The 23,974-nt window shown below is 31.5% G+C and overlaps 1 protein-coding gene across 7 annotated transcripts in view; it reads left to right on the forward strand.

Moving 5' to 3' along the window:
- The first annotated feature begins 499 nt into the window (after positions 1 to 499).
- The window catches only part of LOC139511679 (cAMP-regulated phosphoprotein 21-like), a 75,114-nt gene continuing 51,639 nt past the window's right edge, over positions 500 to 23,974 (forward strand). For 4 of the 7 annotated variants that reach the window (XM_071298686.1, XM_071298688.1, XM_071298693.1 and 1 more), the window contains exon 1: positions 500 to 669. The gene's annotated coding sequence lies outside the window, so the exon portion shown is untranslated. Of the gene's footprint in view, positions 670 to 15,093; positions 15,317 to 23,974 lie in introns of those variants that run through there. The other 3 variants (XM_071298687.1, XM_071298689.1, XM_071298694.1) reach the window with 2 other exon arrangements.

Below are 23,974 nucleotides of genomic sequence, written 5' to 3' on the forward strand. Positions count from 1 at the left end.
TCCTCAATTTTTTTCAAGGTTTCAGAACAATTTATATCAATCCATAATATTGGAAAAAAATCATCAATGTACAAACAATGCCGGTTAAAGAACTGTGTAATCTAGAAACTGTATATCGAATATGGTGTAATTTAGGTAAATTTATATTTGGATCTTTTAAGCTTAGAACCGAAATGTTAAAATAATGTTTATGTATTAATACAACACCTTCTGTTATTCTGACACATATTTTGTGTTGATGTGTATATATATGTCTCTGGTTTACTGTATGTATTGTATATATGTGTAATTTAAATGTTTACCTATACTTTAAATGCTTTATTTTATAATGAAAAATAAAAGTTGATGAAATATTAATTAATTATACTTTGAAAAAATTGGCATGGAAAATGTAAGTACTATATTTTAAAAAGTTTACAATTAGTTTTTATATCCCTTTTAGGACCTCTGTCATAGGAACCGGGTACTATCTCAAAAGTCGCTTCTTTTATGTAAAGGTACCAGTTCGTGCATAAGTCATAAAACATAAGACGATGGAAAAAGTATGAGATAACCGAAAGGTAAACAATTTCCTGTGACGTCACTTCTAGAAAAGCTGCCATTTTCTTAATGCAAATGCGAGTTGCCCGAAAATTATAACACAGTTTTAAAGAATTGAACGAAGAACAGGTATGGTGAAATCAAAAAATGAAATTGTTAATTGTTTTGTCATCAATTAGAATTGAATTGCCATCGATTTAGCTAATGACTAAAGTGTTTGCAGCGAATGCGTATTAAAGGTCCGACACTCCACTCCTGCTTCAGGTTTCCAATTTAATATCAGTCCAAATGCTGTTAGTGTTACTTGATCTCAGTTGACTGCCTTCTGCCTTTTGATTTAGAGCAAAATAAAAATACGTAATAGAGTATTTTGATAGGTATGGTGAATCGATGGCTGTTAATTTTGATCATTCCTATGTTCAGTAAGTCCCTTCAATGAACGTTTCTCCTCAGAGAAATTATGCTGATATTTCTGATACCCTTTTACCCATTCAATGACGGCAATGACCACAAAAGGTAATTTTCTAATTGTTATACTGTCAGATCCCATTAACCAAGAATTTGCTGCTCATTTTTATACATATTATTAAGACTTCCTAAACCTTCTCTAAAATAATATACTGCTGAAACTGAAATTATAGACCTTATTCATTATTGCTATTTGGAAATCAGTGCCACTTGACCTGCGAATCTGTACCTCTTCTGACAGGCTCCTAAACTATTGACATCCTACAACAATAACTTTTCCATTAAAGCCATAGATATGTTCTATGATGAAGTCTAAACTTTGTGATGTCCAGTATTAGTGGCAAGTTGTATAATTATTGATACCCTGTGAACTAATTACACATTGCATGTTTTAGTCAATTGGTAATTTTTAATGGCAAAATATCTACAACCAAAAATCTACCAGCCGTCAATTGAATGTCTGAAAAAAACTTGCAGGCCAAGAGAATAGTGTTTGCACATAAGTTTAGGGCATACAATTGACTAGCATAGGCTTCTTGAAATTTACTAGACTGGCCAAATAAAATATATGTGTGGTTCCAGTTACATTCTTTTAAAAATAGGGTCGGTAGGTCCAGTCTTCACGCTGAATGGCAGCCCAGACAGCCCAGGCTTATAAAATTGCTCTTGGGCCTGTAAAAATCATATTTATTAATTATATGTAAAAATCATATTTACAGGCCAACAGCATCTAACTAAAAATTTGCAAAAATTGAGCTCTGGGCCTGTAGATTTAACAGTTCATCGTGAAGACTGTAGGTCGTCAATTTTTTTTTCTGAATTTTTATTTTGGATTGTCAAAATCCGGGAAAAAAATTGTGTCTTTACCTAAATTTATTCCGGAATTATATACCTTCAAACAGGAAGCTTCAGTTCTCCATTTACATGAGTTTGGTTGTAAAATGAACAGTCATGTTCCTTTTTTGTTTATTTTGCTTCATTCCGTTCTGAATTTGTTGCATTTTAGCCCAAAGAGATATTTCTGAAGGCAATGTAGATGACAAGAATCTTGGAATTTAATTATTTAAATTTACAATCCTCAAACTTTGATCATTTAAAAATTCAATTTTTCAAAAATGAAAAAAAAATTCTAGGGTTGGGGGGGGGGGGCAGCTAGGGATGGTCAGGTAACTGGAACCACACATATATTTTTATATGGCCTCAGTCAGATGAATAAAAGATAGGTTATCTGACAGTTATATTTGTTGTGTATTGTTAGTTTGATTTTAATGATTACAGCTTCTGGTGTTAGTGTGACTGTATTTCATGTTCATCTACATTTACCACATAAAATACTGATAAATATATTTAAAAATATTTTATTATTAAAATGCAGCTCCTGAAAACTTACTCCCAAAATGTCTGATGGTTTTTAGTTTTAGAAGAAACTGATAAGTTAAGAGCAAAGGATTTATTATTTTTACACCCATTATTCCATGAGCATGATAATGCTGAGGACATCATTACAAGAGAAAACATCAATAGCATAAAATAAGAAAAACACATAACAAATCAATTACAAACAAACTGCGCACCACGACAAAGTTACTGAGAATTGTTGAAAATTATGCCTTACCACAGCGCTATTCAAAAATCCTGGGGAGAACACTGGTGTTAGAAAAAACCAGTATATCAAAGTTTCAGGGTTCCAATGCCATAGAATAATGGAAAATGATTTTATGTTGTACATGTGTATATGGCTTGGAATGTTGCTGTTTCCTGATGTTGATCATGATATTTCTGAAGTTTACTCTAGCTATTAACTTCACATGTATTGTACCATTAACATGATAAATTTATCTGTGAGATGATTTTGATGAAAAGAGTTATTTATATAATTGTTTTCAAATGTATGTTCATCTTTAACTGTGTAACAAGTATGTGTATGAAGCTAAACTGATGCATAATGATTTGAACTTTATTTTGGCATCAAGAATAAATAAAATATAAAATTTCATTAAGAAAAAAATGGGGGGGGGGGGGGGGGGTGTCACAATTTATTTTGCTAATACTTTGTATATACAGGCATGTAGCCTGAAAACAGATTTCCAAAGTATTGCACAACAGCATGGTGTATTACAGAAAATAAGAAATCTTCAATTGAATGTATACATTCAAATCATATAACCAATTTCAAGTTTTGTAGACCACATTTATTTGGTGTCAGAAACCTATAACATGTCAAATATTTAATTACAATCCAAATTCAGAACTGTATCAAGCTTGAATATTGTGTCCATTTTTGTCCCAACTGTTCAGGGTTGGACCTCTGCCGTCATATCCGCCAAATCACTTTATTTCAAGTTATTTCCCCTTAAATATACATATTCTACATTTTTGGCTGTTAACTTCCTTATATTATAGAAGGCACAATGTAAGTTAAAAGTGTTGTGCAAAAATGATCAGCCAAATCTATCTACTCCAGAAGTTTCACAACCCTTTATGGAGTTATTGTCCCTGAAACTGTAGATTTTGGGGTTATTAGACAATAGTCCCCTATTGATGAAGTCTGTCAGTCTGTTTTTTGTCCCTCTGTCAGTCTTGCGAAACAGTTTTTAACAATTCTTTTCTTTGTGCTTGAAAATATTAATTTGATTTTTAGTGTATAATTTTATCATGACATACTAAATTACAGATCTATCAAGTTGGAATTTTGTTTTGGTCTGATGATGTTGTGCAGAGTTATGGGCCTTTGACTTTGAAAATTCACTCAAATAATCAATTTTCTACAGGCTTGAAGATATTGACTTGATATTTGTGATAAAGTTTTCATCTTGACAAATTCTAGATTAAATTTATAGCATTTTGTTCCAGTACAATGATTTTTTAACTGGTAAGGGACTGACTATGTTTTGCCAGGCAATACTCACAGAATGCTTGTTTGTTTGATGAAGTTCAGTAGGCAGCTGGCAGCTGAAAACGATTTCTGTGCAATAACTTATGATCCTTTCAATCAATGCTTTTCAATTGTGATATGGTGTTACTGATGACAAAATTGAGGTCATTATTAAATTATTATAAGTCATAACCTTTTTGTGCTGATGTGGCGAAAAGCAGTCACCAATCTATCAATCAATATTGTATTGTTTGGGAGTTATAGTCCTTGATAGTTTTTAAATCACACTCTTCTTTGCTTTTATAGGACAGCAACATTTTTTTTTGGGGTTCTTTTGAAGCTGTGATGTTGTCATCTGCATCTGTGTGGTTGTCATGGTTTAAAGGCACATTTGGTTTCTGGACAAGAACTTTAGATTAAGTGAATGGATCTCAGTGAAATTTTACAAGAAGGTATACCACAAAATGAAATGGAAGGTCGGGATTGATTTTGGGGGTAATAGTATCAATTGTTAAGGAATAAGGGCCAAGAAAGTGGCAAAAACCAGCATTGTTTCTGGACAATTACTTCTGTGTAAGTGTATGGATCTCTCTGACATTGTACCACAAGGTCCTATATCACAAAGAGAAGGCTGGTATTGAGTATGGGGGTAGTCGCCCCAAACATGCAGGAATTAGGGGCAGAAAGGAGCCAAAAACTATAAATTTTTTAGTTTCCAAACAATAACTTGTGAACTTGTGTTTAAGTGTATGGATATCTCTTAAATCTCCTACAACGTTCCATACTTCAAAGGAAAGGCTGGGATTAATATTACTGATGACAAAATGGAAATCAATATCAAATTGATCATTAAATTTTCAGGATTTATTGCCCTTGATTGTTGGAAAATATGCGCATAATATGTCAGGTCAAACAAGCCTGAAATTGCCTTGATAATAAAGAAAACCCTGTTTGCTGTCAAGTTGATTCTTTTCTTTCTTGATACAGTTTTTTACAGTTTTGGCTGCAGTAATACAGAAACTATAGAAACTAGTTTAAACATGTATAATGTAAAAATTATCTTTACCACAAGAGTAACTATAGTAGATCATAGTATTCGCATTTAAAAGTTGTAATAAGCATGCTGAACTTGTGTTTTTTTTTTTAAGAAGTTAAGCAGTATAATACATTTTTGTACAGGCAAGGTTGTGTGTGCTCCTTGTTTATGTTGAGATGGGGCATTTTAATACCATTTCTTTGGATATAAGTACTATAACTGTTGTATTATGTCAAAATTTATACATTTTATTATAATCAAGCTGTAAAAAAAGGGAGGGTATGCTGTTTCACCTCTGTCTATCCATCCTTTTGTCAGTCTGTCCGTCCCATGAATATTTACGTATGGTGCATTTTCAGATTCACCACTCAACAACTTCCTGTTTACAGAACACTTGTATAATTTTAGACATTATCGCCAAGTTGAAAATTTTCGTCTCATTTTTCTCAGGAAGTTCAATACATGCAATACAAGGATTTCTGAAATTTGGTTTCGAGGTTAATATATGTCAGCTATACTGTGTGATCCGTTTTCAGATTTATCACTCACAAAATTATCCACTTGCAGCGGGGTATCATCATTGAGCAGTAGCTCACAGTTTCACTTGTTTCTTTTTGTTTCATTATAAATAATTCTGATTCCAGTGATATCTTGTTTTATACAAGTATCTATAAACAAAACCACCACAGGCACTAAGGGTATTGGTAGTAGGTGTTCCTTTATGGTAGACTGCAGTAAGTAGTACGAAAAACGTGCAAGCCTGTGGACAGAAATAGTAATTGCAAAAAAAAAAAGCCAATGCAGGTGACATTAGAGCTCTATTCTTATATTCCAATCTTCCCTATCACTCCCAGTAGAGATTTTGAGTTAGATCATATTTTTATGCCTCAGTTATGGGAATTTTGTTTTTTGGTCTGTGCGTCCCTTTGTTCGTTCGTTTGTCCTGCCGCTGCCTCAGGTTAAAGTTTTTGGTCAACAAAGTTATTGATGGAAGTTGAAGTCCAATCATCTTGAAACTTGGTACACATATATTCCCTATGATATAATCTTTTTGATTTTGATTTAAGTTACAACCCCCAATTTCACAGTCCACTGAACATAGAAAATGATGGTAGGAGTGGGGCATTCTGGCATATACTATGGACACGTTCTTGTTTATATTTAGTACAAGTATATATAAATTATGAATTACAGATTGTCTGAATGGGGTTTACAAAATTATAGTGATTATGGATACAAAGTACAGAATAAAATGGCAACACATATAAATACAAAAAAAACAGAAAAATTAGGCAAAAAAAGAAAAATAGAGGATAACGTCTTATCATGTCTACATGGGCCAAAAATATAAAGAACAGAGAAAGATGACCTTAAAATTCAAAAACTTGCAGAACTAAATTAATCAAGGTCTCCTGTATGAGACCCTCATTACAGATAACTCCTAGTTGACACTTTAATTTGTGTAATATAAGTTGCAGGTTGATCCTGATGTTGTAACCTGGTAGTGTAGAAAAAAAAATCATGTACATTATTTATTGAACATTAAATTATGTTACATGTTGTAACAGTTATATGATTATGGTAGCATACTTTATATATGGTCTGTTTTTCAATTTACAGAAGACTCATTTATTGCATATTTATGCTATACTGGCAGCTGATTTTTGTCAGGTTGTCATGGTAACATGACAACAGCTTCCTTACTGATTTAATCTTGAAAAAGTTGTTAAGTGTTAACTATGTCTAAACATGAACATATGAAAATAACTTGCAAGTTAGCTTGACTTTTTTTGTAAGAATCAATACAAGCAAATGTTTTGCAGAAAATATCTAATGTTTATTTGTTGTGGTGATTCGATTCGATTAGGTCTCCTTTTTACAAGGTTAAATTGGTTTTCATTGTGTTAAGAATGGTTTGATAAAAGGCTTGTTAATGACATGTAATAAGAGTATTTTTATTATAAAAACTATGTTATTAATTTAAATATAGAATAGTCCATTTACAGCTGAAATAACAAACTGTTTGAACTTTCAAGGTGGACTTTTATTTAAATATATATGTTACATTGTGCATATTGTAAATGTTGATCACTTTTCCTTGTGATTGATAAATCTCAACAATAGTTGTAAGCAAAAATTGTTTCTCTATTTATTTTAAAACCCACTTTTGCATTGTGTATACTGATAGAATTAGTATACAGAATGTATATATCGTGAAAATGCATGTGAATGGTTAATACTCTGAATCTACTGAGTAAATGAGCCAAACCAACTGTTGTATGACTTCAAAATCTTCCTGATTTGCCTTCTCTTCATAAATTTAATGGGCACAGTTTTACAGGAACAATTTTTGAAAGGGGAGCATTCTGAGGCCTTCAATACCTTGCTATATATATATATGTGTTGAAGGCTGTATGGTGATCCATAGTTTCTAACTTATCATTTGGTTTCTGGTGGAGAGTTGTCTCATCAGGAGTCATACCACATCTTATTTTTACAATACAACAATCTAGTATTGTATTACGGAAATGTAAACTGTTCTTGAATTGAAAAAAAATATATAACTATTTACTTTGTACCCTAATGTTACAGTATTTTCATTATTCAGTACCTTTACACAATTGAAAGTATTGATTTTTAAGTCAAAAATGTCGGTCATTGATTTGGGGATGTACGGCAGGCGGTCGGGCAGTCGGGCGGGCGGGCAACAACCAAATGTTGTCCGTGCATTATATATAATTACTCATGAAGCGTTCAACCAAACCTTTTAAGATTTTAATATGTTGTTACTGACAACAAAATGGAGGTCAAGTTCAATAATGACAATTTTGACTTTTACCGTTCAGGAGTTACGGTTCTTGAAAGTTTAAAAAATGTTGTGTCCGTGCATTTACTCATGAACCGTTCAACCAAACCTTTCAAAACTTTAATATGTTGTTACTGACAACATAACGGAGGTCAAGATCAATAATGACGATTTTTACTTTTACTGTTCAGGAGTTACGGTTCTTGAAAGTTTAAAAAATGTCGTTTCCGTGCATTTACTCATGAACCAGTCAACCAAACCTTTTAAAATTTTAATATGTTGTTACTGACAACAAAATTGAGGTCAAGTTCAATAATGATGATTTTGACTTTTACCGTTCAGGAGTTACGGTTCTTGAAAGTTTAAAAAATGTTGTGTCCGTGCATTTACTCATGAACCGTTCAACCAAACCTTTTAAAATTTTAATATAATTTTAGATATTTTCAAAATCCTAGGTAGGTGGACTTAGTAATTTTTTCTTACTTAATGCATTAAGGGCACACAGTTTGTCCTGCTAGAGGGTCATTTTCTATCTAGTTGATATGTTGTTATTGTTGACAACATGGAAGTCAAGTTTAATATTGATAATCATAAATTTTACCTATTAGGAGCTTTGGTCCTTGTAATATTGATAAATGCCAGAACACAAATAAATGTTAAAGAATCCGGTTTACTGTCATTTTGACAGCTCTTGTTTTAACTTGTTTATTTTATTATAAGCACAAATATTATTTGATGGAATTATTAAAGACAGCATCCTACACATTTGACAGAAGAGCAATATAATTTCTCTTTTCGCACTGAGTCCATCCTGTATTGATAGGATTGCCACCCTCGGCACACAGCAGCAGAATTTTAACCTGTGAAAATAACATTTGTTACTCCTCTGACCTTTACTTTAATCTTCTTACAAAAACCCTTGGGAGAATTTAAATTGGTTATAATTCTGGGTCTTTCTCATTTTAGTCACAAGAATCGAGGATAATGAATTTGATCTCAAGAAACGGAGTCTCTTTAAATTAATGTAGGATGTATGACTGACATTATCAAGGTTCTAACTGAAATCTTATTCTTAGAAAGTTCTTAGAAAGTTCGCTACACATGAAATACTGTACAGACCACCTTCCAAGCCAATTAATTTATATGTTTTTTTCAAAATTTTTTTATCCATTGCAATTGTCTTTGAGATAGAAGATGTTAGATGTATGTCTCCTTTCTGTTTATTCCTATAACAATTCTCTCTTTATTTAGCAGCTAGATTTATTAATGCCTCCAGCATACATTGTATGTATGTATATGTTTGGTAACAATAAATTTGTGGTTATTTTTAAATTTTATTTTTACCTTAAAACAATGCATAAGTCAATGATTGGGAGTCCATTTACATATTTACACTTTAATTTAATCAAAATCATGACTGAGATATGATCACTATTTAATAATTCAGTATTAATGTGCAAAATTTGTATTCATTCAATGCAAAATACTGTACTGAAATAGAAGGCACTATATTTATACATTTTGTATTAAGGACAAACTGTTTTTGACTTTGACACTTTGTCTGTAGACATATCTTGGCATCAGGGGTATGTATCTATCTCTTGTTATTATTCGATTTTTAGGCAGATGCACCAACAAAGAAATTAAGTATAGAATGAATGTTGTCTGACATCTTTCACAAGTTTGTTGGTATAGTGGTCTACATGTACATACATGTAGATTGTCTAGCTCTTATATATAGATGGTTATCATGAATTTAATTATGTCCACACGAAATGTGTATGTATCATTTGAAATTTAGTTAAATCTTGACCATGGAAGCATGAAATGTAGGTCATTACAAAATAGTTTGGATCAGAAATGGTTAAACATTTTGCATTTACAAGTATGTCACTTCATATTTAGGGAAATGGTTTCAGATGATAACTAAAACATCTTATACAAAATCTATATAGATATTTAAACAATTTCATGATCGTTAAATACAGATTAAGTTAGATTTTGAGAGTTACCTGTATGGCAATTTAAATTCATAGAGTTATGCCCCTTAATATTATGTTTAAAGTTATAAGTTTTGTTCATTTATCAGATGATATCTAAAGTACTGTATCACTTTACAGAATCAGTTTATGTTTCATAGTTTTAATTAAAGAAAACTAAGCCGCAGAAGACTGTGTAACAGGAGCATATTATACACAATATAAATTACAACATAGTTCATAATACATACAGTATACATTTTTAAATTATACATCTTCAGAAATAAATCTTTGTTTATTTCAATTTTAAATCAGACAAGCTTCTTTTCTACCTTTTGAATAAAAATTGACAGCTTAGACAGCACATTACTATTACAATATTTAAGCAATTTTTTAACATTTGGATATTTTAAATAATATGGAGGTATGAACATCCCCCTTAAATCCTTAACTTCACAATTAGGACATTTACATATGTAGTGGTAAACATCCCCAAGACCAGCTTTACAAAGTGGACAAATTCTCTCATTTCGTGGTACATTTCTCCATCTTCCTGTTTTGATGGGAAACTTTGTATTACATACCCTTAATTTACATATATTTACTCTATGACCCTGCCTCAATTCTAATAGATATGGTTCTAAGCAAAACTCTTCTTTATAAAGTGTAAATAAAATTCCCCCCTTGAGGCCAAATAAAAAAGCATGTGTGTTTCCTGTTTCCCTACCTACCCTATAATTTAAGCTTAGAAATAGCCTACCCTAAAGTTTTTTTTATCATTTTTCAATAAGCACTGTTAAAGTCAGGATTTCTCTCCCATAGACTCAATGTAAAAAAAAATGGTAAAATAAAAAAAAATCCCTACCTACCTACCCTATTTTTTTCAAAGATGAAACAGGAAACACACATATTATTTTATTTGGCCTGATGAGTTGTTTATATCAGAGAATCATTTTTTAATAAACTGGTCCTGGAGATGCTGTCTTACATTAGATTTATAATTATTATAATCAACTTGCTCCGGAATATTATGTTGATATGGAAAAACATTAACTGATCAAGAGTGTAACTCAGTTTCCACAAGAATACTTTTGAATCCCCAAGCCTGAAGCTCAATTTTACCAAAATGTTAGATAGATTCTGCTGGCTTGAAGAGAAGCAAGTTTACAAGCCTGTAAGCAATTTTACAAGACTAGGCTGGTGTGAATATTGCAATGTTGCACCTACATATATTCTCTTTTGAACAAATTAAAATTTTATGCCCTATTTATGGGCATTATGATTTCTGATCTGTGCGTCAGTTCGTTCGTTCGTCTGTTTGTCCATCCTGCTTCAGGTTCAAGTTTTTGGTCAAGGTAGTTTTTGATGAAGTTGAAGTCCCATTAACTTGAAACTTAGAAAACATGTTCCCTATGATATGATCTTTCTGATCTGTGCGTCAGTTCGTTCGTTCGTCTGTTCGTCCATCCCGCTTCAGGTTCAAGTTTTTGGTCGAGGTAGTTTTTGATGAAATTGAAGTCCAATCAACTTGAACTTATTACAATTGCTCCCCATGAAATTATTCTAATTTCAATGCCAAATTAGAGATTTTATCCAATTTTCACGATTCACTGAACATAGAAAATGATAGTGCGGATGGGCATCTGTGTACTAGGGACACATATTCTGGTTTTACTTTTCTTTTCCTTGATTTTCCACTTGACAAAGTTTTATTGAATTTCAATAACTTATATTTTAAGATCATTGACCATAATTTTAAGAATTTTTTTGGCAGTAAAATTTATTTGTTTATTACAGCTAATTTCCTAATTTATGTAAAGTAAGACTGATTATAATTAGCTTGCTTGAGTTGTTTGTAAATTGTACAATTGTAATTGAGATAATGTCCAATCAAATTTAAATATGATACATACATGTACAGGTTAAAATATGGCCATACTATACATGTTTACTAGTATTGTTTGTAGATGTCAATCTTAATTACAAAGCTTGAATTAACATTTATACACACCTAGCAAGCAAGCCTACCAAAGTTTTACTCTACAAGAATTAGGAAATTAATAATACTGATGGTGTTAGTGAACACAAGATCATCTAAGTAAATTAGTTTATGTGCAAGTGTGTTTTCACATATACGGTCAGTCATCTTAGTAATTACCTAATGGCATAGTGGTTTGTTTTTGTGTTTTAAAATTTGTAACATAAACAAAACATTCATATTCATGTCAGATATTTATTGTGTGGGTGTTGTCTTGTACATTGTTTTAATTTATGATTTTCAATTTTATATAAGTAATTATATACCATAAAATGTATTTACTTTAAAGGAGTGATTAAGTAGAGTGCATTCCTATGAAAAATCATCAGATATCATGTATTTTTGGTTACACTTAATCATTTATTTAATATTGGCTGTAGGGCAAATTTAAAACAAAAACAAATTAAGTGATGTTTAAGTAGGGAAATATCAGAGTTAAAATTTATAATTGGAAGAGAGAAATAAAAGTCTGGAATATATATCAAATACATGTACCTGATGTTCAGGGTTATCGTTTGTTGATGTGGTTCATAGGTATTTCTCATTTCTCGTTTTTTGTATAGATTAGACCGTTGGTTTTCCTTTTTGAATGGTTTTACACTAGTAATTTTTGGGGCCCTTTATTGCCTGTTGTAAGGTGTGCGCCTAGGCTCTATGTTGAAGACCTTACCTTCACCTATAATAGTTTACTTTTATAAATTGTGACTTGGATGGAGAGATGTCTCATTGGCACTTAAACCACATCTTCCTATATCTATATATGAGGTTTATGATGGGGGAAACTCAGTTGCTAGTACCCAAATGTTTTCTTAAAAGATGGGTTATGGATTGACTTAGACCCTCATCCCAGAAAAATTAAAATTTTGTATAACCTTATATAAAGCCCCATCCTTCCAATTCTTTAATCCTTTAAAAGATTTAATGGGAATATAACTGAGCCCTGTCGAAGTGGAAATTAAAAACGCATATTTTCTGGTGAGAATGTAACCATGGTGATATTTTCATTAAACCTGTAAACATGGTCTAATTGAAGTTGACTGACGTATTAGATGTAGTGACGTAAATGTAGTACTGCTAACTGATCAAGGAATATCATATAATCAATTCTGAGAAGTCTAAACATTGTATAATACTTCCACATCTAAGATAATTGATTCCTTAAAGTCAACCTTCGTCATTGATTCATGTGATGTTTTCTAGAGGAGACTGTACATACTTACTAATTGTCATTTTCTTACTACCAAATCTCTCAATATTTAATATGCTTGTCTTTATTTACATGATCATACAATTTCACCAAACATATATATATGCTTATGTATTATATTTGTGTTATTTTGAATAACAACCTTACTCTCTGTTATATACACATTATGTCAGATGATCCTCAATATTCAATCTTATGGCCTTGTTGCCCAACTTTGTCCATTGGTGCATATTACACCCTAAGTGGATCTCCCTCCATGTAATTTTCTCCATGTACTTAAATTTTGTTTTTTCTGTTACAATGCCGATGTTCTGGTAAGTCAAAACGTCTTGTTGTTGCAATAAAGTTTGAAACGATTTCTAACTTCTGTTTATATTCTTCTGTGCTTTCTTGTTCTAATCTTGCTAGTAGGGTGCCTGTGTGTATAATACAAATTTACGGATTCCTATTTCCTTTGTAATTTGGTGGAACATTACTTCTCTGTAACATTCCTAGTTGGAGCACTCTGAGGTAATGTTGTGGTGTTTCCCTAGTTCCACAGCTCCACAATTAGGTGATGTCTTGCCCAGTGCGTTGTTTGTTGTGATTAAGGGGGGTATATCCAATTCTTAGTTGAATAAATGACATTATTATTTTAAATGTTTCAGATTTAGTATTAAATGAAATAGAGGTTACAAAATAAGAACATGTGATATGATCGCCCTTAATTTACTATATATATATTGATACAACTATCACTAGACTGCAAATGACTTGGATTTAAGCAATTATGGGTCACTGACCGGCCTTTAACAATGAGCAAAACCCATACTGTAGAGTAAGCTATTAATTATAAAAGCCCCGAACATGCAGAATATGAAATAATTCAAAGGAACAAAATAAAAGATGAAAAACAAATATGACTGACAACAAACACTTCATTACAAGCTCCTGACATGGGACATGTTATTTACAAACAGATTAACATGAATGATTTATAATTGGCAATCTTTTTAAAAAACATCAAAAATACTCATAATAATCCAAGGATGGAGTTACAGAGGTTCGTTAAGGCGGTAGGGTCCCTGGCATTCCCTTATGGAGCTACATTTAAAGATAAAAAGATGTGGTATAATGTCAATGAGACAACTCTGCAGACCAAATGAAGTAGCAACAGAGAGAGAATTCGTTTTTTCAGTAACTTTCATAGGCACCATATTTGATAAATACACTTTTGTCTAGAATATTTATCTAGTAACTATTATAAGTATTTTCTAAAAATTTCTGCATTTTACATGCCAGCATGATATTTTTGGAACACTAACCCTGAACTTATAAATAAACGTAATTGACCAAACATTTCTTGTGGATGGTAAACAGTTTTATGCAGTGTATTAAAAATAACCCTGGGGTCAAATATGAAAGTTCTACTGATATTACCGATGACAGATTATCATTATGTTGTCTTAAACATACATCTATCATTGTACACTGCAAGTTGACAGGCTGAATGTGCATACCTTATGAAATGACCATGTAGATCATAATATGACCTGATACATGTGTGTGCTACTTGTATGTAGCTTTTCAAAGAAAAACTCTATAGTCTAATTATAAGTGGAACATATTCTAAGAAGAGGAAAGTCTCTAAAATGTAATGTTAAGTTGGAATGGAAATTTTTTGTTTATTTTCAGTTTGTTATCAAAAACAAATAATCAGATATAAACCACTTTGCACTACTTTGCTATATTGGTTATGATCTGTGTTGCTTGTGTCTTAGTACTGAGACTGCAAAATTTGTAATTATGGTATTATATAACAGTATGTGCCTTGCATGACTTTATTGTATTATCTATAAAAGATGCATTAGGGAATAATTTTCAAGGTCATATATCTGTTATATATCGGTCAAAAGTTGCATGAACATTAGTACATACATGGATAATTAATCACAACATACTATAATAGTGAAAAAATAACAAGTTTTTCTCGAAACATGAACAAATTAATGTCAAATAAAACAGTTTCATTGAAACCCCTATGGCCTGTGACAAGCATTTGTAATTTTAAGAAGATCCTTCGCACCTGCTTGTCAGGTATAAAGGTCATGGCAGGTCAATTAGTTCTGAGCATGCTTATTAAGAATTATTGATCTTAGTTAGTTGAGTGTTTTTCTTGTTTTCTCATCAGCTGATCAGACACACTTTAGAAAGGAATAGGACTGTGATGTGCAATTAACGATTACTATCTTGGCCTAGTTACTACCTTTTATTAGATCCATTTTATTCCTTTGGAAATTTTTTGTCTGGCATTGATTAATTAATTACTGCGCTTTGTAGAATGTCATGTGAGCAATAACAGTGGATATTTGTTTAAACAATGAGAAGGTAAAGATTTTATTTTTATTTTATATTTAATGTATTGATAGAAATTTATTTTATCAACATTTACATATTGACAAAATGTTATTTCTATATTGAAAACACAGAAGTTTTCACCTTCAGGGTTTTAGGATCTCTTTCTAAACGTTACAATAAATAACCTCACTACTTTTTGTTTTATTCTGATTCTGAATTTTGAAATCAATTCTGAAATCAAAGAAAAATAATATTTGCAGGTAAATATTTTTTTAACTTAATAATTATGATCTAAAGTTTAAAAAATAATAGGTCAGCCCTAGTATCCAAAGTTTACTGTCAAATTGTTAACATCTGTAAGTGAAATCACAGGTCATCTGCAACATTTACTTGGACTGTATCTGACTGTGTTAACACCACCTCTGTGTTTAGGAACTGTCAGACTGCATTTGTGCATTAATTTATGTGATATTGTCCTTGACAGTCTTCAAAAGCATGTTCACTACTTCACAGTGTGATGCAGGTCATAGTTACAAAAAGACTTGTCTTTTGTGGATAGTTGTCTTATTGGCAATCATACCACATCTTCTTTTTTATATTGATGATGTCACTAATACATGTATGCAAATAGGTATTCCTAAATTGGCATTAAATATCAACAACCGATTTTGAAAAACAAAAAAACAAAAATTTTATAGTTTGAGTAAATGTTGATGAGACTCTAAATCAAAGTCGAAAAATGTATGTCACAAGACATCTTGATCTCGGAAAACAGTTTTAAACGAGCCATAAATTGCCAAGTTGTGAATTGATTTAAGTTAGCCTATCAAAGATTTGTCATTAACACAAATTCCCTAAAGGACAAAAAACATAAAGCTAAGACTAAAGTCAATCTCTGATGAAGCTTCTTACTGGACAAGCACATAAATATGTGACAAGGTTTCCCGTAAATTTTTTGAGCTGTCATCAACACTGTTCTTTTTAATCTGTCAGTAAAATAGCAAACAGTGCATTTGAAATAGCACAACTTTTTAATTGTAAAAAAAACACTTGTATATATGTATGTACACTGCCTACTTGCTGCTTGGAAGACCCATTTGTGAACTTGGGCTGTTTTCTGATCAAAGGTTCAACGCCTTCTCTGTTTCCATTCTAAATTCTATTATTATAGTTACCTGTACCTTCCACTAACTACAGATGAGTAGAATTTTATTATATATGACACTCTGGTGTATGACAAATGTTATCATGATTCTTTCTATAAATTCATGTTTATGCTAACCGACTAAATGTCAGTATATTATTATTAAAAAATATTTGTAGTAAACTGTAAATGAAGGAAATTTTAATTTATACACCTTGAATTTACAGTTTTTTTCTTGGGAAATGTTGTTCTTCATTTTGAACAACTAATAATTTGTTATTATTTTTTTTAAACTTGTTTTATCAGAACATTTATATTGTCTTTTGAATGTCAAATGTTCTTGTTCTTTCCTGGTGGCTGTTTCAACATTTTCTGACATTTCAAATGATATTGAGATTGTCATAAAATACTTCTTTCCAATTCATGATTTTCTTATTTATCACTACCTACAGAAGATAATTATTTTCTACACCTACTTGTAATCAGAACTTTGCCCGCCAATCAGCTATTTTTACCTGGCTATTTCCTACTATAATTAGTTTACCTGTTAATTAATACTTCATTGATTGATTACTTCTTTGAAGGTGTAGACACATTGTCATGATCAGAAATTATTTTTATCATCTTTTTTTCATAAGTGAAAACCACAGTGACATACTGATTACTTGTTTGACTTTCTAGATGTACATACTAGTGCTGTTATTATTACAGGAATATATAACCTTCACTGTATTTGGCAAAACCATTTAGATTTGGGGTCGTAAATTGCTCTTTAACTTTGTATTTTATTTGGTAAAACTTTTCAGAATTTGGGGTCCTCTGACAATGTTTTTCAACCTCATACTTTATTTGGCTTTTTTTTTTATAACTTTTTTATCCAACCGTCACTTATAATCTTTTGTAAGGAGTATCTGGCTTATTTTAATTTAAGACTGCTATCCATGATGAGTTTATTATTCTTTCAGATCTGATGTTGTATTTTGGCTTTTAAATCTGGTACATCAAATTAGGAATATATTAAAAGGACATTCTGAGCCATACAGAATCATGTTTTATAGAAAATTGCCTGACATACCTTACTTTAGACTGTACCTTGTGGGAAAACACATTAAATGAAGTGTAAACAAGACATGCACATGTTTTAATAAAAGTATTTGAATATTAATATACCTCCCCATCTTTAAGTCATTGTTTATTTCTACCCATGAAATATAAAAAGTTCACTGATAACAACTTAGTTCTAATCCCTTGAGGCTTTGTTAATTTTTGTTTTTTTCATGAGAATTAATAGTTATCCCACGATGACGCGGTGTGTCAGTGTAGGATCACCCCGATGGCTGGAGGCCGGAGGGTGATCTAACACTGACACACCAAGTCCGAGTGGGATAACTATTTTACATCCCAGCTGTTTTAGATTAGACGAAAAACCATTTACAATTCATAAAATCTACTTTAGAACGCCACGCAACCATTATAATATACTTTTACATTACTATATGATTTATACCCTTTTTGACCCCCAAACACGATGAGTAGATATCAAAACAATGTCAACTCGCCCCTCTGGCCAATCGGCCCAACCTATATCGCCAATTTATGAAAAAAATCGCCCCACTCTTGTTTACTGACTTGCCCCACTTTCGAAAAGTGTAAAATCAAACTGAACAATCACTGACAACTCACTTATTAACAAAAAGGGTTTAAACCCCACTGAATAAAGGTCTGCCAACTCGCCCCACTTATAAAAAGATCTTGCTTCCTTTAAGTATGTTAAATTACTGCTAGTTCGTATTCAGTCGTCCTGGTGTAATGGTATGTGTCGTGGCTTGATATGCTAAAGGTGTCGAGTTCGAATCCCAGCATATACAATGAATTTTTTTCTACGTGAATTTTGAAAGATAGTCTTTTCCGTATAATTGTATATATTGAATTATAAGTTTTATAGTGGATTTGACATTCCCGCCAAAATGTTACAGAACAAAGGAAAGCATGCATAACAAAGAAACTCAAACTGGGGTGATCTGGTAGGGGTGATCCGGCTCAGATCACCCCTGTTAGAACAAAGGAGCTGGGATGTAATCCCAAAGGTCATTTGAATTTCCTTGGAATATGACTGCTTGAAAATTCGGCCTCATAGGCCCAATCTGAGATCTCTATGGCCATTAAATGGCCTTAATTAAATGATCTTCCGCCATCATCAGATGATGCCTGCCATTGTCAAAATTTGTTTTATTGACATTGGAATTGTTATTTTTGTGATTTTACTTTTTAATTGGGATGAAATATTATTGATTATTCTTGTATGAAATAAATATAATAAGAAATATATCAGTCTGTTCCCCATTCCTTACATAGAAATGAAGGTAAGAAATATTTAAATCTTTTGATCATGTCATGCCATAGATGCGAGTTTTGTCCTGGTAAAAGTTCCTTCATCGTTAATTTTTCATCCATGGAATTCCCTGTCAATATAATATAAAAAAGAAGATGTGGTATGATAAATTTTACATTAAATGTGTTCCAAGATATTGTAAATTCAGAAATTATTTCGATATTTTTATTATTGTGAAAAATGGGACAGAGTTATAATCGCAATAATTAAAACTCGCATTTTGGAATGTTTTATATGAATCAAACAGGATTTTTCTGAATATCGCAAAAATTTTAAATTGTATTTTAATCTAAAATGACAAAATCGTGATAATAAATACTATAATTTCTGAATTTACAGTAATATAATTGCTACTATAGAAGCCAGGTGTAAAAACTTAAAGCATACTGTAACAATCAACTGATAGAGGGAGATGTTTTACATGACATTTGAGTTTGAGATAGGATTATCTACCTTTGTATTGCAGTAAATGTCATGGCTGCCATCAGTCAAATTATGTTTTATTAATGGAATAAATACAAAATTCCAAGAATCACTCAGAACACAAAACCCACATTTTTAATGTTTTTCAATGTATATTAAAAGTTCAGATTACAGAATTCATTCCCAGAAATGATAATCCTAGTTTCCTACACATTTATCAATAAAAACAATATTCCTACACATTTACCAATTAAAAACATGCACTGTATTTTGATCCATCCTGATCTCATCTGGTGTTAATATCTGAATTGACATTACTTCTCTTAATATCAGCTGCACAAAAAACTTAAATCCGCAAAGTAAATTTTTGTTCTTCCCTCGCTGGGATTCAAACTCATGCTAGTATTAGGATATTGACACAACACCGCCTGCACTCTGTCCAGCTCTCTATATATATATATGTATGTAGCCATTGATAGAAAGATATTTGATATATCCACAAGGTAACAGTTGGCAGGAAGACATATAACCTTACTCTGACTAATTTTTTGGACTCCAAGACGACCAGTATTTGCCCATACTTCTAAATGCAGCATCTTTAGCTGAGAAGCAGCAATTAACAATTTTTCAAATCTTTACTTTGACCCTGCCATAACATCCTATACACTAGAACCGATTAATGTTTATAAGAGTTTGTATCTTTGTCTTGAGTATGGCTTGGAGTTTTAATTTTATTTCTATGCTTTATTGTTCACTGCCTCAAGAAAGGTTTGACATGATTCCAAGTTGATGAAAGTTTTGGCTTTAAGGTGAAGGTCTCAACCATAGTTTGATAAAGATTGAAGGAATAATTCCTCTTTATATTTGAAGTACTGCTTGGAGTTATTTGATGTTGATACTTTGTATTACTGTTCAATAACACAACAAGATTATAGCAAACAATTTTGAAATCTCTATATTGATGGTCAAGTTGCTAGAGTGTCTTCTTACCTTGCAGGATTGTGTAAATATGATTTACATCATGTCCATTCTATATGTTGAGTACTGCTTGGAAATATACAGATGTAGTATGATTGTCCACCTCTGCCTTTAAGATTTGAACCCTGACCTCAAAGTTCAAGGTCATTTACTTTGTGTAATCCAATTAGTTACTGTAATTGATGGTGATACTGAGTATTATTTTTTTCTTATACAACTTGGCTAATTGTGTGTATTAGTATCAAATGTGGATCCAAGATTTGATGTTACAAGGGAAGGGGAAGGCACACCTTGGAATTAGGAGTTAGACTAATGGACAATATTTTAACTTAAAATCATCTAATTCAATTTTATTTTTTGGGGGGGGGGAGGGGGGGTACCAAGTGTGCCCCTTTCTGAATCCATGACTGAGAAAGAATAAGCACTTGTTGGAAGAAAAGATAGTAAATGAAAGATAAATAAGGCCATAAAGGGTACATAAAATCAGGTCCCTCACTCAATAGTCTCTTAGTAGTAGTATTTATACAGTACAAGATATCTGACTGTTAGTTATACATTATTGAACAACTATATTTTCTCATCAAATGAATGGAATAGGATATGAGATATAATATTAATTGATATGTTGTTATTGACTAAGAATAATTGCAAAGATGATAAAGGTTAAATCTGATTTATGATTGACACGACTATATTCAGACAATAAATCACACATAGGTTTAGACTAATATAACTTTATAGTCTGATTATGGCCAGTAATAAAATTTATATATATATATATATATATATATATTTATAAGAGAAATCAATAAAAACTTTTAGTCTTTGGATCATTCTGATGTGATGGTAGGGTTCATGGAAAGATAGATGGAAGGATGATGAATTTTAAACATTAATTATTGGGGGGAAAAAAAACTGATTCAGAAATTTTTTGTGAGATTTTTATTTTTGTGAAAAATGTGACAGGATTATATTTGCATTTATTGTTATTGTATTCCAATCACATTAATTGGTTGCAGAATTATGAAATTGCGTAATTTATCTCACATTATTGTCCTGTTATCCAGAAATATATTTATGAATGCACAAAATAATTCCTGCACATTGCCAAAGGGTAACAAGGTTGGAATGTTTTTTCTGTTTATTTGCTGTAAGGTCAAGGTAAAATAAAATCAGCTGTTTTATGTCTTGACTGCTCAGCCAATTGCAGTTTCTTTTAAAATTGAAACCCTGAATTTCAATTTCTCTCCATGCTATCAAATTGAACAACTGGTTAGAAATTTTACCAAACTGCTCTTACTGGCTGGGTTATTTCCCTTTGATTCTTCTTTGTTAAAAATTGTATGACTTTATATTTTACATTTTAATTTAATTTAATTTAATTGTTCCGGAGAGCCGTGGTGTAGTGGTTAGCGCATCAAACTATTAAAACAAAAGTTCCTGGTTTGATCCTGTTCCGGGGAGAAAATTTCATGGACTTAATTTTTCGGCTCTCCCTGGACACCATTTGCGCGTATGGTCTTGAGAACAATGATAGTCAATCTGAAGGGAATGATAAATGGCCGATCCATGTTAAGAGAGAGCCTTATCTCTTGCAGACACCCTTGTATAGATTTGGAAAAAGAGCAGGCTAATGCCGCTACAAGGCAGCACTTGCATCAGCAAAGTTGAAAGGGATTAATATAAGTTGCAATAACTTGTTTACCAATACACTATAAAATAAATATTTGTAAACATACAGTTGAACAAATGCCTTTTTGACTACAAAATCTTATCAATAGTCTCCTATAGGAATCCTCTTACAAACCGAAAACAGCAAAAAGGATCGACTAGCCAAGAAAAGTAGGTCACATGACCAAAACTGTTAATTTTCTGTTTATTGGAGTTAATGCCATATAAGAATAACTTTTCTACACCAATTTATTTGAAATTGTCTTGAAAGCTAATGGATAGAGGGAAACTGTAAGCAGCAAAATGGACAAAAAAGGCTAATTGAGATCTACAAAGGGTTTTTTGGTTTACAATATTGTTATGACTCAGTGACCTCGTAGTGAACTTGGGAGGCCATTTGATTTGGGGAGGGGAATTATTCTTGTTCATCTTAAAATTTAACGCATTGTGTTTCCTGGAACCTGGAAATCAAGAAAACATAATAATACTTTTGACTTCCATTAATTGATTTTACACGAACCACTAGTACAGCTGTATTTGAAAAAAAAATCTTTTGGGAAATAATTGATCCCAGAATAGGTACTGTCAATTCAGAAATTATAGTGTGCATTTATAATTGAAATTTTTATTTTGGTAATTGAGAAAAATCCTGTTTCATTGATATACAAAATTCAAAATTTGCGAGTTTAAATTATTGCGATTATAATCCTGTTGCATTTTTCGCAATGATAAAAACATCACAATTTTTTCTGAATTTACAGTAGTAATAAATTTTGAACTGATATAAGTTAGACAGGTAAATGATTCAGAGATGATATAATAATTTGGATGTAGATCTCACAGATTTCTCATGCATGACAAGTTAAAAATTTATGTTTTCAAATTAATTTAAATGAAATAAAAACGACTAATAAATATTGATTTGGCAGAGCCAATAAAAAGTTTTCAAAGTAAGTGTAGGTGTAGAGTTTATTGTGTTTTTTTCAAATTCAAAAAAATCTAAGAAAATATGTTTTGTTAGATGTACCATCAATAAAATATAGGATAGTTAGCTCATTCATGTGTTTTTTTTTCTTCCTGACAGAGTGTGGGTGTTTGTTGATTTTGCTAAAAGGTTTTGATTGTTTCCTTGGCATGATAAATGTCCTGTTTCTGGGACACTTCTATTTATTAGTATACTATTATCCTAATATGAGCCTTTGTGTTAGCATGACAATTTAATAAAAGAGGATTTTAAAACCACATTATATGAAGTAATTTGTAAAATCCAAGATTATGGTAAAAATCCTCAGTTTTCTGATTTCATGTTTGAGTTTTCTAAATTTTGATAGGTTGATATACATGTAGCTGGTGTATTATTTCATTAGGCCAAATAAAATGGAATGTGTGGTTCCAGTTACATCTGAAAAAAAGTTGGTAGGTAGGTAGGGATTTTTTTTTATTTTATGTTTTTTTTTACATTGAGTCTATGGGAGCATCATTCTGACTTTAACAGTGCTTAATGAGAAATGACAATAAAATCTTTAGGGTAGGCTAATTTTAAGACGAAAAAGTAGGGAAGGTAGGGTTACTGGAACCACACATATATTTTTATTTGGCCTTAGATGAATTACTTTCATATATTAATCACTGATAGTCATTTTTGTGTGTGCTGTTTTTGCATAGGATGAAAATCCAAGGTTGTTTTTTTTGGGGGGGGAGGGGGGTATCAAAATAATTAGAAATTTACATGAAGCATTCAATTTTATTTCTCATGAATAAGTTGGACATTTTAAAAAATGTCTCTATAACCATTTGAATGAAGGAGTTATAAATATATGTAGTTATATGTAGTAATGGCTGTAATTGTTAAAACATTTGTTTAAAATTGACAAGATAGTCTTATGATTGACATATCTTATGCTTGTTGAACATATATTGGGTCATAAAAATAGTTTGACATCATTAAATATTAAAGCAGTACATTTGATTCAAGTTCATTAATGGATATTAAAACTGAAAGGTAATTTTTTTAGAACGTAACTATTTTTTTTTTTAAAGAAATGTTGTACTTTGATTGAAAAAAAAATAGTTTCAGTTG

This window comes from Mytilus edulis, chromosome 2 (genome assembly GCF_963676685.1).
Source record: "Mytilus edulis chromosome 2, xbMytEdul2.2, whole genome shotgun sequence".
NCBI classification, from domain to species: domain Eukaryota; kingdom Metazoa; phylum Mollusca; class Bivalvia; order Mytilida; family Mytilidae; genus Mytilus; species Mytilus edulis.